Source organism: Photinus pyralis, unplaced genomic scaffold (assembly GCF_008802855.1).
Source record: "Photinus pyralis isolate 1611_PpyrPB1 unplaced genomic scaffold, Ppyr1.3 Ppyr1.4_LG7, whole genome shotgun sequence".
Classification (NCBI taxonomy): Eukaryota; Metazoa; Arthropoda; class Insecta; order Coleoptera; family Lampyridae; genus Photinus; species Photinus pyralis.
The window spans coordinates 22,627,774-22,641,882 of NW_022170738.1; the positions used below are offsets into that span (position 1 = coordinate 22,627,774).

The 14,109-nt window shown below is 37.8% G+C and overlaps 1 protein-coding gene across 5 annotated transcripts in view; it reads left to right on the plus strand.

The window, feature by feature from the left end:
- Positions 1 to 339: 339 nt before the first annotated feature.
- Positions 340 to 14,109, plus strand: part of LOC116177400 — a 271,284-nt gene continuing 257,514 nt past the window's right edge. For 4 of the 5 annotated variants that reach the window (XM_031496371.1, XM_031496368.1, XM_031496373.1 and 1 more), the window contains exon 1: positions 11,461 to 11,600. The gene's annotated coding sequence lies outside the window, so the exon portion shown is untranslated. Of the gene's footprint in view, positions 404 to 11,460; positions 11,601 to 14,109 lie in introns of those variants that run through there. The other variant, XM_031496369.1, reaches the window with a different exon arrangement.

A 14,109-nucleotide genomic window follows, 5' to 3' on the forward strand; every position in this document is an offset into this window, starting at 1 on the left:
TCAGTGGCTTATAGCTCTGGTACCTGAGCCCAGAAAAAGCTTGACGATTCCTATCGCATATTATAAACATCAAATGTGCGCATGTGCAGATGCTAACTTTCTTATTTATTAAGACATTCCTTCGAAATTTTAACCATATTTGCTTCTAGTAAAGAAAAACGTAGTGCACATGGCTATTGCATTTTGGAAAGTACTGATCAATGCGCTAAAATTCCTCACCTTAGGGCCTCTTTACTTGTTTTGAATAAACTGAATGAATCGTAACGTGCGAATAAAAGAAATGAATTATGTTGGTATTCTTATTCGTTATTATATATGTATAACATTTTTTTTTCTTACAGCAACACAAATCGCTCGTTGGGATATCGTCCAACGTTTCGAAAGGCATGATCAATCATATCAGGTTGGTAAATTGACACAAATAATCCATTACGCAGTAGAGTGCACCAACATTACAATAATACATTTGCGCAAATAAAACAATTAAGATAAATACGGTTTTTAGGGCAGAATGAACTGAAAGCTGAAACAACGCTAATGCATTGTTATCAACCGAACAATGGAATTAAAATAGTTTCCTAACGGCACAAACAAACATATCGCCTTACTCCCGTTAAAATGATTTTAGCAGATTTTTAAAAAAAGTGCATTTTAATTAGATTAATAAATTCACTTGGACCACCCATTGTCCCGTAATGCGGAGGATTAATTTAAAAAGCCTCTACATATTGTATATATCCGTTATAAAGAAGATACACTGCCATAGTAGGTAGGTGTATGCTTTAAACTTGTATCGAGTTGGTCGAGAAAGGAAATTGCTTTCATCAATCAATCCCGAAAATAATACACTATTAAATTATATACATAATCGATGAGGGTACTCGATAGAAAAGCTTGAAAACCTTATTTATGCAGATTTTCTATGTCGGAACGGTCGGGTCTTGCGGGTTATCTGATTGGGAAGTTACTAAGGATGTTGTGATAGATTCATAAGATTTCAATAGAGCATTGTGTCCGTATATACATCGACAATTAATTGTTTTTAAATGAGAAACGATACATTATTGTAATGTGCACACAAGCCTTGTCTGAAACCACACCTACTTTAACATAAACAAGTGAAAAAATTTAATCGTAAAACGTGCTCATTGAAACTTACTTCTTGGGCATTAAACTAGTTTCCACGTTTTTTTTTAACGAAATCGGTGGATAAATCACGATTCTAGCACATCTTGGTTAAAACACATGGGCATCAAAAACGCGTCATAATCACTTTTCCAACCTAATGCGTTTAGTCATTTTTCCAATGAAATCGGTGATAAATAAGAATTTTGTCATGATTTGGCCAAAATGCATATGGTAAGACGACGGTGCGAGATTTTCAATAGAAAATTCCGTTTCGGAGACATCATCATTAACCTTATTTGGAACCTATTTGTGTCAACAGGATGGTGCACCCGCACACAACACCGTAATCGTTCAAGAATCGGACATATTTTCCATTTTCCATTTTCCAAGAAATTTGTCCGATAGGTAGTCTCAAACGATTAGGGTGTCGTGCGCGGGTGGACCATCTGTTAAGAGCAACAGTATATGGTTTCTGAGATCCCCATGTATACATTTTAAAAAGTTGGGGGTGGCATTTTTTAATAACTTTTTGTGTGTGTTACCTATCAATTACAATGAGGGCATCTATCCATTTAGAATAGAAATATTATCAATAAAAATAAAAATAGATATGATCTGCTAATTTCAAAGACCAATTGTAAACACATATGCAGCTGCAAGCTGCAAAAAGTACATTAGTAGATAAGATAAGGACATCACATGGCAATATGCAAAGATAACGTTGTTTAGTTTAAGCCTTAAGACATAATATAATCAACAGATTAAACACAAGCAGAAGTTTGTTATTTCCAAACAGTAAACACTATACCATTTCAAGCTATTTGTGCAAAAAGCGCGTTTTATTGGTATTTTCTAGAAAATCGTATAGGTACTTACTGCTAAAGTTGAAACTAATGAAAGGAATATGCCGAATAGGTAAGCGAACCACTCAACAGAAGGAAGCAAAATATATAAACATTCATCGTATCTTACACCTTTTAGGTGTAGAGCATACCAGGTCCCTTAATAATTCCAAATCAGTTTTGCGATATACCCACATATTTCCATCCGCACATAGTCGGATTGTAAACTGAATTAGATACATAAAGAAAGTTCTTTGTTCGATTGCGAGGCGATTAATTTCATAGTTTCTTCCACTGTTCGTCTCACAACCTTTGAAATTAAAATATCCTTATCTCTCTGTATATGGTGTCTCATTGGTTAGATCTAACACCTTGGGATGGACGAAATTAAAAAAAAAAGAATTTCCTCAAGTGTAATTGGTGGAAATACGACAAAGTTATTGCAACGACGGTTCCTTCCGAACATCCAACTTCCGAGTATTTTTTGTTTTCCAGTGACATCCCAAACACGAACTTTTTCTACCAATCACTGATATTTGCTTCGACTTCACCAATAGATACGAGTATGTCGTCCAGACAATTCATTTTGCCTTTGTGAGTACCCCCCTACGACAAACCGTTTTCGAAATATTCGGTCTTAAAGTTTTGCCATCACCAATGAATACCTTTCTTCCACATGTCCCAATCACGCTTTGTGATTACTCTCCTCCGCCAATCTCCTAAGAAAATTATGCATAACAGTCATTTAGAAAATCTTAAAACGAAAAGCGTGACAGATAGGTATAGGGAATGTAATCATTGATCGATGTAGAATTTTTTTTTGACATTTGAAAATGTAAAAAGATAAAGCGAGTTTCATTTGAAAAAATAATCTTTTTAAGGTTTGAAGTTATTGATTTATTGATCATTAGTTTTAAAACACCCTGTAGAAGAGCGATCAAAATTGAGATCATTCTCATGTAGCATCAAAGTCAGTATTGTTGATTTTAGAAAACTTTTTGAAATTAACGGCGTCATGAGTACTCAGGGCCTTAATGAAACGCAGTCAAACGTTAAAAGTTTTGAAAAATCTTTAATAACTTGAAAACCTTTGATGCTGGGTATAGGGAAATGTGGTATCAAACGACGTAGATTTTCATGTAGATTTCGAAAATGCAATAAAATACAGAGTGTTCTACTTGAAATAACAAAGTTGCTATCTACATCCGATGAAACGGGAAGTGGAACGATCATGATGATATTTTGTTTTTAGCGCATTTTTTAAGAATTAAAAAAATGTGCTCTTGTTTGCGTTTTGTCCGTCCGTCCGGACCCACTTCTGCCGTTTCGAACTACTCCTAGGGGAATGGTCCTAGAGTCCTGGATTTTTTTGCGGTAGGTAGCCTATACCTTGAAGGTGCGCCAGACTGCCATCAAATTTCGCTGTCTAAAATTCCTGGGATGCTGTTTTTGAAAGTATAACGTGCATAACTTTTACATACGACAACCAATTGGTCTCAGATACGCATGCCTTTAATGGTTTCAAGTTAAACTTTAGAAATTGGGGAGGGGGGGGGGAGTAAACACATGTTCTACCCTTCATGGTATTCTAATGAAAGGTCTCATCGAAATAAATTGCTTTGTACAAACTATAACTTTCCCGTGCGACTCTTTTTCGAGATCAGAGAGCGACGGGGCCTGAGAGGGGGGGGGGTGGTTAAAAATTAATTTTATCTCTCATTATATTCTAATTAAAGGTCTCAACGAAAGGAACCGTTTTCTCCAACTACTGCCCTTCTTTCTGTCCTCATGGTACTCAAGATCTCAACGAAAGGAATTAATTTCTACCAACCATAGTCCTTCTCCTCGACCTCTTATCATGATCGGGTATATTCCCTTATACCTCAAGAACGGATTGTCGGAAGAGGGTACTCACAATGGGCGATTGAGACGTCTGCAAGAAATATATCGATTGGTGATGTCAAAACAAAAGCTATTTCGGTTTAAAAAATGCGCTTTACCTGCACAAGAGTTGTGCACAATTTATACTTGTTTTTCCTATTGGCGAAAGTAACCACCTTTTCCAAGGCGCGAGTCTTCGCGGGGTAGTCGACTTTGGGCGCTCTTTCTCGTCTCCCCAATAGAAGCTCGAGCTAGGAGAAGTGCCCTAAAAATTGAGTACTATAGTGTGGATGATTTTTAGCGAAATCCACCAAAATTGCGGGCGAACGGGACGTCGGAAGTGGGTACCGACAAAGGGAATGTGGTAGCCCCCGACAAGATCTTACTGATCGTGGAGTTAAAACGCGAATTGCGGGTGAATAGGAAGTCGGAAGCGGGTACCAACAAAGGGAATGTAGTAGTCCCCGACAAGATCTTACAAGATGGTGGAGTCAAAACTAATGGCTAATACACATAAAAATGCACTGAAGTTGTTTCGATCTCACACGAGGACTTTGGTCATTTTTTGTAGAACATCCTTTTCCAATTGATAGAAAATGTCCCGCGGCACAAGATTAATACTCGGATTAATACTAAGGACATTGTGGTGTGTTTTAATTTGTGTATTGCAGTTTTGTTTATTTATTCTACTGACCTCCGAAGAAAACTATAGGTTTGATTCAGAATTCGCAAAATTCTGGAAAAGCATTTTGTGCTCGTTTTTGCTTGGAATAAATAGCGTGTAATATGTATATTTAATCCCGTACTTTTGTTTCTAGTTCAGCGATCCATCAAAGGTAATGACACGAATAGGCTAATAATTTGGTCTTGTGAGATCGCTAAACGAATGATACAACTTTAGAAAGGTCTGCGCTTTGCGACCATTATCTTATGCATGTCACGTAATTGATCGTCCATAATTTAAAAGGTATGGGACCAATTACGTATGAGTAAATTTTGTTACAAAGCAGCTTACTGATATCCACTTCGTTTATTATTTAATAACCTTAAAAATTCTATACCTTATAAATAAATAACGAATCCATTAAACTTTTTCGCGCAGTACTTACGCAATATTTTGGAGAAAATATCTTTTTTCTTGTTGAGTATATTTGGATGTCGGATGAGGGAGCTTTATTTCTGTGTCATACATTGCTGACATTTGTACGAGTAATGTAATCAGATTCGTAAAAAGCAGCAAAGTGAAATGAGGTAGAAAATCATGGCGGTTGGTGACCTGGAAGCGCGCTGTTCATAAAACTTTAATAAAGGTTAATATTTTAGCAACTGCTCCGAGAAATCTAAACCAATTTTTATTCGTCAGATCATGACATGTCTATGCGGTTGAATTGTGATCTGCCGTAGTAGGAATACGTTATACGTATGCCGTATGCTGTGCCATTAGATTCTAAGAAAAGATAAAGATTCTTAGGTACTTTACTCTTCTTAGTGTTATGGTTATTAAGAAAGTAAAAACGAAGCGAAACCCATAAATTGTAAAGGGATCTTTGATGTAGGTTCCGGAGTGCTCCAAAAACCTTAAAGATAACAAGACGTCTAGATCTCTATAACTTCAAAGGCTCCTCAAGACTAAACATTTTGAACTAAAACATAATAAGGACTCTAAACCATTTAGAAGGTTTTGGAGTCTCTTCGAGGCTATAGAGTTAGGGACTTACAAAGCTTCAGCCCTTTTGTGCCTACTCCCACCCCTTCCTTCTACTTGAAACCATCTGTGTACCAGCATAAGGCTCCTTTCTCAAATTCTGGATTCTTACAGACTTCCTTGGCCCATAATGCGAAATATTCTCTCCCGTGTAAATTAATTTTTTTTCAGCCACGTCGCCACTACGATTTGACGCGTCTTAATTTCTAGCGGCTTGATTGGCATTGCCCCACGGCTATTTTCCACGACCTAATCCCCACCACATTAATTTTTTGATACTACGCCCACAGACAATCAGAATCTGTTCAACTAGTACTATTCATTTCTTTTAGCCAATGACAACTCCAGAAACACAGATTGTCACGAACCTGCATTTAACGGAAAATTCTGCAAAAAACCCTGTACACAATATTCCGCTAACGAGCGGATCTGATTCAGCAGGACCATCACGTCTGTCTAATTAATTTGTAACTTTCACACGCAAATACATAGGCAGGCCCGTGATCTGGGACCACTCGCCCAAAAATTTCAACAGTAATTTTTTAACCTGGCCCAATTTAAAAAGATCTCGCAACGACGCCACGTTTTCAAAAATAAACAGAATCTCGCCTGTAATTTGAACTAATCACGCCATATCTCACGACTCACTGACGCCGCTAGCTTCCAAACGCAAATAGCCAAGACGGTATTTAAAAACCACTCGGTCACAGAAATTTAAGAAATTCTACCAAATAATGAGACCACCCTTTATATTTTGCATGATCCAATTTTAAAAAAAAAAGTACAACCACAAATAATCAACTCCGGCCCATAACTTCAACTACAAAACTAACAAAAAATAAATGCTAGCCCACTGGCGTCCTTTTTTACTAGTGTGCCTAATTGGAAGATGAAAAATGGAAAAATCGAGGGAAAAATACAGCGTCTTGGAAAAAAACGCAACTCTGGGAATGCCACTTCCCTAGGTAACCGGGCCAGAAGTCCATTATGTTAATACGTTAAATATTTGAGGTTATACGTCCCTGTGGCATAGTGAATCAAATGTACTGAAAATTTCACCGAATTCCCTGAAATCCCACCATATTCTTCGAAATCTTGCCGAAATCTTAGGATTTCCGTATTCCATGTAGGTACATTTCAGCCGAAGTGATTAGCCCCCTGTGTAGAACGGGTGTGCACCCCGCGCCCCCGGTCTTTTCAAAAGGTTTACTTGACACCACTAAAGGCATGTCTGTGCAAAATCTGAGATCAATTGGTTGTTGCATGTAAAAGTTATGCACGTTTTACTATCAAAAACAGTACTTCCGGAAAAAATCATGAGGGGTGGGGAGCCCTTAAGACAACAAAATACCCGCAAGGTGTGGGCTACCTATCCCAAAAAATTCCAGGACAATTTCCTTAAAAGTAGTTCAAAACCGCAGAAGTGGGTCCGGACAGACAGACGGACAAAACGCCAGCAATAGCACATTTTTTTAATTCTTAAAAAATGCGCTAAAAATTTAAAATAATTTAGGTACACTAATTTATTGACGAGGGTAATACTCTCTTCTGATAATAATTAGTTTTATCTCTCCTTGGACCGCTTTCTTTTAGAAATATGGAAACAGGTCGCTTTGATGCAGGGGAAATTTGCCCCGTCCAAGGGCCACGATTTTAGTGCTCTTAGAACACGGCCCAAGTTTGAATAATTGTCGTGTGATTGTTCTCATGAATAGGCACCTCCTTCGGTTGAGGAGGCTGTTAAAACTACAGTGTTGTCACGTGTCGCTGCTATTATAATAGAACTTTATACATAATGAAGTTACTTACTTTTATGGACGTACGGTAAAGTACAAAGTAGTGATATATGCGAAATGTACGTACATGAGCCGTAAGTGTACGCCAAATGTACGTCCGTAAATCCAGCGCTGTACGTAGTATGTATTGGCAATGTACGTAATTGTATTTTTTCAGAAGTAGCCAAGCGGTTCAGTCAATTTTCTATTAAACAACCTAATATACCTAATAACCATGCACGGGCGGATATTCCTTTGCGTTTACATTACGATTACAGTGAAGTTCTTTTGCAATTTCTCCATTACGTTGTAAAATTACTAGTTTTCAAATTAGATTGCGGTGAAATGGTTACCAGCCGCCACTAAAGTAAAGAAAGCCAGTCTTAGTACCTGAAGGAACAAAACGCGTGCACATGTCAAGATCACGTGCAAAATTACCAGTTGACCTACATTACCGGCGTACCATGTATGTACGTACTTTGTACGTTATTGACTTATCAGTGCCGGATTTAGTTCATGGACCGCCGGGGGCTAAGTCCTACTATGCCGCCAGTAGGTAGGGAAAAAAGCCAAATCTTTGTTTTGTCGTTTCCAAATTGCATCACCTTCTTTTCCGCTCATTTTTTAGAAACTTCACAAAAACACTCCACTAATAAATGAGTACAATTTTCTGCGCTAACGCGTAATGACGTAACGGAACTGACGACACGGCGTGTCAGAGTCGGACACGCTGGCGGCTGGCGCTGAGACAAAACAATACTCAAATTTAAATAAACCCCTAAAGACCATCTAAAAAAGCGGCATAGCATCTCGGTGTGACCCTACGCGGTCATTGGATTTGACCCATTTTCAATAGGCTTGTTATATGTGGCATGCAGGTCAAATATACAAAGTTTGAACCGACTCGGTCCATTCGTTTGGCAGTTATCGTGTTCACGGACGGGCAGACGGGCACCCTCGACTCTCCTATAAAGCTTACATCGCTTTGCTCTGCCGCTTAATAATCGTTTGTAATAAGGGTTTAACAAGTAAATGTGCCCGACAATATAGTCAATGGAAAATAGAGGTAGATAACGGATGATGAGGTAATAAACCGCCCCTTTGTCGTTTGGCAGCAAAGTGTAATTTCCCGAAAACATGAAACGTGTTTTTGCTAGGGTTTTTGTGCGATCAAGCGACCTGCTACCGCCGGCAGCCCGACCTGTGTGCACTTGGCCCCCCAACTTTAGAAAGCAATAATTTTCGTGATTGAAATCGATTGCGCTTCGTTTGCTCACAATTGCATTTTGTTTACGCGCTGCCCGTTTCAAAATTACGAAGGAATCAAATTTGGGGGGGGCCAACTTCACAACTGCCCCACAAGTTTACAAATTTGATATTTTTTTCTTGTGATCGTTTGTGCTTCGTTTGCGCATGTTTGCGCTACCAATACCTTCGTTTGCGCCCCCGTCGTTTTTGAGTTATTCCAAATACAAAATTCCATGCTGGCCCCCCATTTTTCAAATTTGCCATTTTTTTCCATTTGATCGTTCGCGCTTCGTTTGCGCACGTTTGCGCACAATTGCATTTTGTTTGCGCGCTGTCGGTTTCAAATTCGGGGGGGCCAATCTCACGACTGCCCCCCAGGTTTACAAATTTCACTTTTTTTTCTTGTGATCGTTTGCGCATTTTTGCGCTACCAATACCAATACAATTAAGGCCTCGGACAGACGGACGGACAGAGAAAGTGACTGCAATAGCGCACCCAACTTCGTTGGAAAATGCGCTAAAAATGTCAAATTTGTAAAGATGTGGGGCAGTCGTGAAGTTGTCCCCCCCCAAATTTGATTCCTTCGTAATTTTGAAACCGGCAGCGCGCAAACAAAGTTCAATTGTGCGCAAACGTGTACAAACGAAACGTAAACGATCAAAAGGAAAAAACTGCCAAATTTGAAAAATGGGGGGCCAGTATGGAATTTTGTATTTGGAATAACTAAAAAACGACGGGGGCGCGAACGACAAACGAAGCGCAAACGATCACAAGAAAAAAAAGTGAAATTTGTAAACTTGGGGGGCAGTCGTGAAGTTGGCCCCCCGAATTTGATTCCATCGTAATTTTGAAACCGACAGCGCGCAAACAAAATGCAATTGTGCGCAAACGAAGCGCGAACGATCAAATGGAAAAAAAATGGCAAATTTGAAAAATGGGGGGCCAGTATGGAATTTTGTATTTGGAATAACTCAAAAACGACGGGGGCGCAAACGAAGGTATTGGTAGCGCAAACGAAGCGCAAACGATCAGAAGAAAAAAAATGTCAAATTTGTAAACTTGGGGGGCAGTTGTGAAGTTGGTCCCCCCAAATTTGACTCCTTCGTAATTTTGAAACCGGCAGCGCGCAAACAAAATGCAATTGTGCGCAAACGAAGCGCAATCGATTTCAATCACGAAAATTATTGCTTTCTAAATAAAAGTTGGGGGGCCAAGTTCACACAGGTGGCAGCCCGAGCCCGGTACTGATCTTATAGGTGAAGAAACGAAGTTTTATTACCATGCTATTTCTCAAACTGAACCCCATAAATTAAATATCTACATTTAAAATTAAAACGTGACGGGTGCGACGACGTACCACCTCTCAAAATTTACCGCCGGGGGCTAATGCTAATAGTCCCATAGCCCCCCCCCCCCCTAAATCCGGCACTGAGACTTATAGTTTGTGATCGTACACAAATGTACGTACATCAAACGTACATATTTGTTCCATGGACGTACGTACGTAAAATGAAACAAAAATGTGCATACAGTGGACAATGCATGATATATGTGGTATTGCTTCAGAGTCATGATCTCTTACAAAATATAGTAAGTATAAAAAATGCAGATCCGTATTTTAAAAAAAATCGAAACTTCGGATTAAAATCTAATCATGACAGCTTGCAAAGGAGAGCGTTATTAATGCTAATGTGTCATTTGGTTTGTTTGTTTGCAAAAAAAAAATTAATTAACAATGTTTCGTTTTTTTCGAATCCGATGTGTGGTATTGGGAATTTCTTCACTTTCCATATACCATTAGGTTCGGCCCAACTTTGCCTCTTTTACGGTTTCCGAAGCCTCAGTGGTAACCCCCAAATTTGAGACACACGGTACCATTACCTACTTGTTTGAAGTCGTTATCTATCAATCTCAATCTAAGCACCGCCGGAAAGGTCATACGTTTTCACACATTTTTGTGCGAAATTCCGATTTGCATTCAGATATTCCCCAGTTTTTTTCAACTACTTCCGTGTGAAACGAGCTTTACGAAATGAGATGGAATAATTTAACAAAGTTTCGTCGCGGATTTTTGCAACGGCAGGATCTCGTCTAAATTATTTTTAAGCTCGACAAACCGGCCGATACAAATTTTTATCATTACACGTATATACACTACCTATAAAAGAAAAATTCTCAATTCTCATTAAAATACTAATGGCTTACGCTGTCTCGTTTTAAATGCGGAGTGAATAGGTTTTCTATGCTTAATTCAATAATTTTTTTACGGTCGCTGTTAACTACGCGATTATACGGTTTTTGTTGCATTACTTTTTTATAATGTGAAGAATGTCGAAGGCTTCTTTGTTTTCGGAATTCCTTTCATTTCTAAAACGTCGCTTGTAAACGGCCCGAAAAAGTATTCCGAAAAGTCATTAATATTTGTTCATGAAATGTAACTGTGTTATATGTATGTGAACGTATTTTATTTTACGTCGTGTGTGGGTTTTCTAAATTTATTTCACGTCGGAGCTTTTCGATCAAACTTTAGAAGATGAGGTAACTAGCCCAAAATGCAATTTCTTCCGACTTTAAAGCTGAAATTGTTCCGATAACAATGCATCGCATGTAAGAAAATTGCATGTCGCCGGCGCAATAAATTATTTATGAAGTGTACCGAATTATGGCAAAGTTGCCGAAGAAAAATTGTTTTATTTGCATAAAGGAGGCGTCGGAATATGAGCATTATTAATCTGCAGATTTTCTAATTAGATATTTAAGACTCGTCACACTGTCTTTATCTTTCCAAAAAGACGAATAGAGAGCGACAATTTGAAATTCTTTGTAATAACGCATGCGTTTCAGGAAAATTCAGCGCATGTAATTGACAGTGCCATACGCGCGGTCCTACGAATCATACGCGATTTTCTCCGATTTTCACGATTAGTTGTGTTTCGTAAAGGAAAATGGGGCGAACTTCACGCGTTCACGGGGGTGAATTTTAATTTCTCGAAGTGGTTCCATTTGACATAATGACCAATGTAAGTCAGTTTCTTTCATGTTTTTTTAGTGTAGCTGTCTGTCACCGGGAACACATTTGGTAATTAATAACATTAAGATTGATGAGATTGGGCACGAAGAACGAATCGCTCTGTTAAATCCCACTTTAATGAAACTAAAACGGTGTTTAAGCAAAAGCGTTAATCGTGTTTTTTCTAACAATCCAATCCCATTCGATGTCTTCTAACGACCGGATGCAGAGGGGTTATTTTTGTCCCTCCAGATTATAATTAGTTCGAATTTTTGTTGATTTTACAGCTCGATTATCGCGTAGAAAATCTATGCAATTTGGCGGATTTATCATAAGCCAATTTGTACACATCGAAATCCGCGCGCCTTTTCGATCTAAATTTCATTTTGTACAAAATCGATTGTTTCATCAGAGTCGAATTTATGAGAGTTTCGTCCATTGCTCATTTATTATTCTTGTTAACAGCATCTATCATCGCGAGTGTAAACTTTTCTACCGCTAGTCTTAATAGCGCATTTTCTAGTCTAAAGCCGTTGAAAAATTAGGATTTGTGTTTTCTACCCTAACGTCGCGTATAAATCATGAAAATAGGAGGGGAAGCTCATTTGTGTGTGTAATCCTTGTTTATGTTTCGAAGCAATTGTTCATATGAGCAAGTCGACATTAGTTGATTAGCTGTAATCTAGACAATAGAGGACTAATTCCAAGTAATTTGCATTTTTGAAATTAAGGAATGAGGGAACGATAATTTATTTCATGCGGTATTCAATTAATAAGAGATTATTGTGAAATGTACATATACACAGAGAAGTAAGTATTGAAATGAAATGGAGGTTTGATACAGCTTGATATAATCCAGTAATTCCTAATTTTCGAGCTAATTTTGATTTAAATGAACCACAAAAATGGTAAAATAATATTATCTCACATATTCTTTAAAACCTAACATATCATTTTTTTTTTATTAAAAACATCAACAACAAAACATACATGGTATATTCGGTTTAAGTCATACGTACTATTGAATATATGATGGAACGTACCTATACTTAAATCAAATGTTCATTTTTCTCAGTTAAAAAGGCATGTTGTATTCACTTCATCTTAAAAGTGGTATTATTTCAATTAAATTATGATTAAACTCAATTAAGGATAACCTTTAAAGAAGGGTGATAAAATGATATACTTCCAGATGATAAAAGGAAGGTTTGACTTTTGTTGCTTTCGTTTATTCGATAGATAAAATTGACGTAAAATATGACTTATTACAAAAAAACAGTTGCCAATTTTGTGACAGGGTAGCTTCCTATCACAAACCATCGACATATAATAAATGGACTGCGATTATCAATCATAAGCGCGGATACTGTAGACGAGAGAGAAAGGAAAACTAAGAGGGCAAGCTAGCTCTTCCGGTTACGCATCTGATTAGTTCTTTCAAATTAATTTGAATGCGATCGCTTCTGTTGAAAGAACCGATCATATGCGTAACCGAAAGAAACAGCTTGCCCTCTTAGTTTTCGCTTCTCTCTCACCTGCAGTGTCCGTGCTTAGCATTGACACGCACAGTCCATTTATTATGTCGATGGCTCAAACCAAATATTTAAAAAAAAGGTTTTTGACAGTCATATGCTCGGTTTCACAAACGATTATTAAAGTTAATCAATGATTAAAAATATTAGAATGTTAGCCACCTTTGATTATATGTTTCCCATTCTAATAGTTTTAATCAGTGATTAACCGGAGGATTAACCTTAATCATCGTTTGTGGAACCGGGCGTTACATCCTTTATGCCTAATGTACAGGGTGTCCCATTAATAATGGTTACAGACCATATCTATGGAACCGTTAATTGCAAAGCTTAGGGGAAAAAATTTAACAAAAGGGGCCAAGAGAAATCGCTGGAAATTATTTTCAAGTTTATAACTTGGCCGCTAGAGGGCGTAAGATTCATGGTTAAGTAGAAACATTACCTTTTTCCTAAAATATACCCAACAAACTTGCATAAAAAATACAGCATAGTAATCTTGTATCATATAATAATTATATCGTTCCATTTGAAATTTTCAAAAAAACCTGCAAAGTTTATGTTAATGTCACATCGCGCCCTCTACGACTCATCACATTTACAAAAAACTCTTTATTAATGTAAAATCTGATTCCACGAAGACCACTCTTTCCAACAAGGCCTATTATGTGAAAATCGGTTAACCTAAACCGAAGTTATATTCGATTCCTTAAATAGATGTTCTCCTTCCCATACGCCTCATGTTTTATGAGCTAGAGCAATATGTGCTGCATCAAAATTATGCAAAATTGATACACGATTGCTATGCATGTATTTTTTATGCATGTTTGTTGGGAATATTTTAGAAAAAAAGTCATTTTTCTACTGAACCATGAATCGTACGCCCTCTGACGGCGATTTCTCTTGGCCCCTTAACAAAAATTTTTTTCCCGAAGCTATGCAATTAACGGTTCCGTATATATGGCATGTGACCATAAGACACCCTGTACG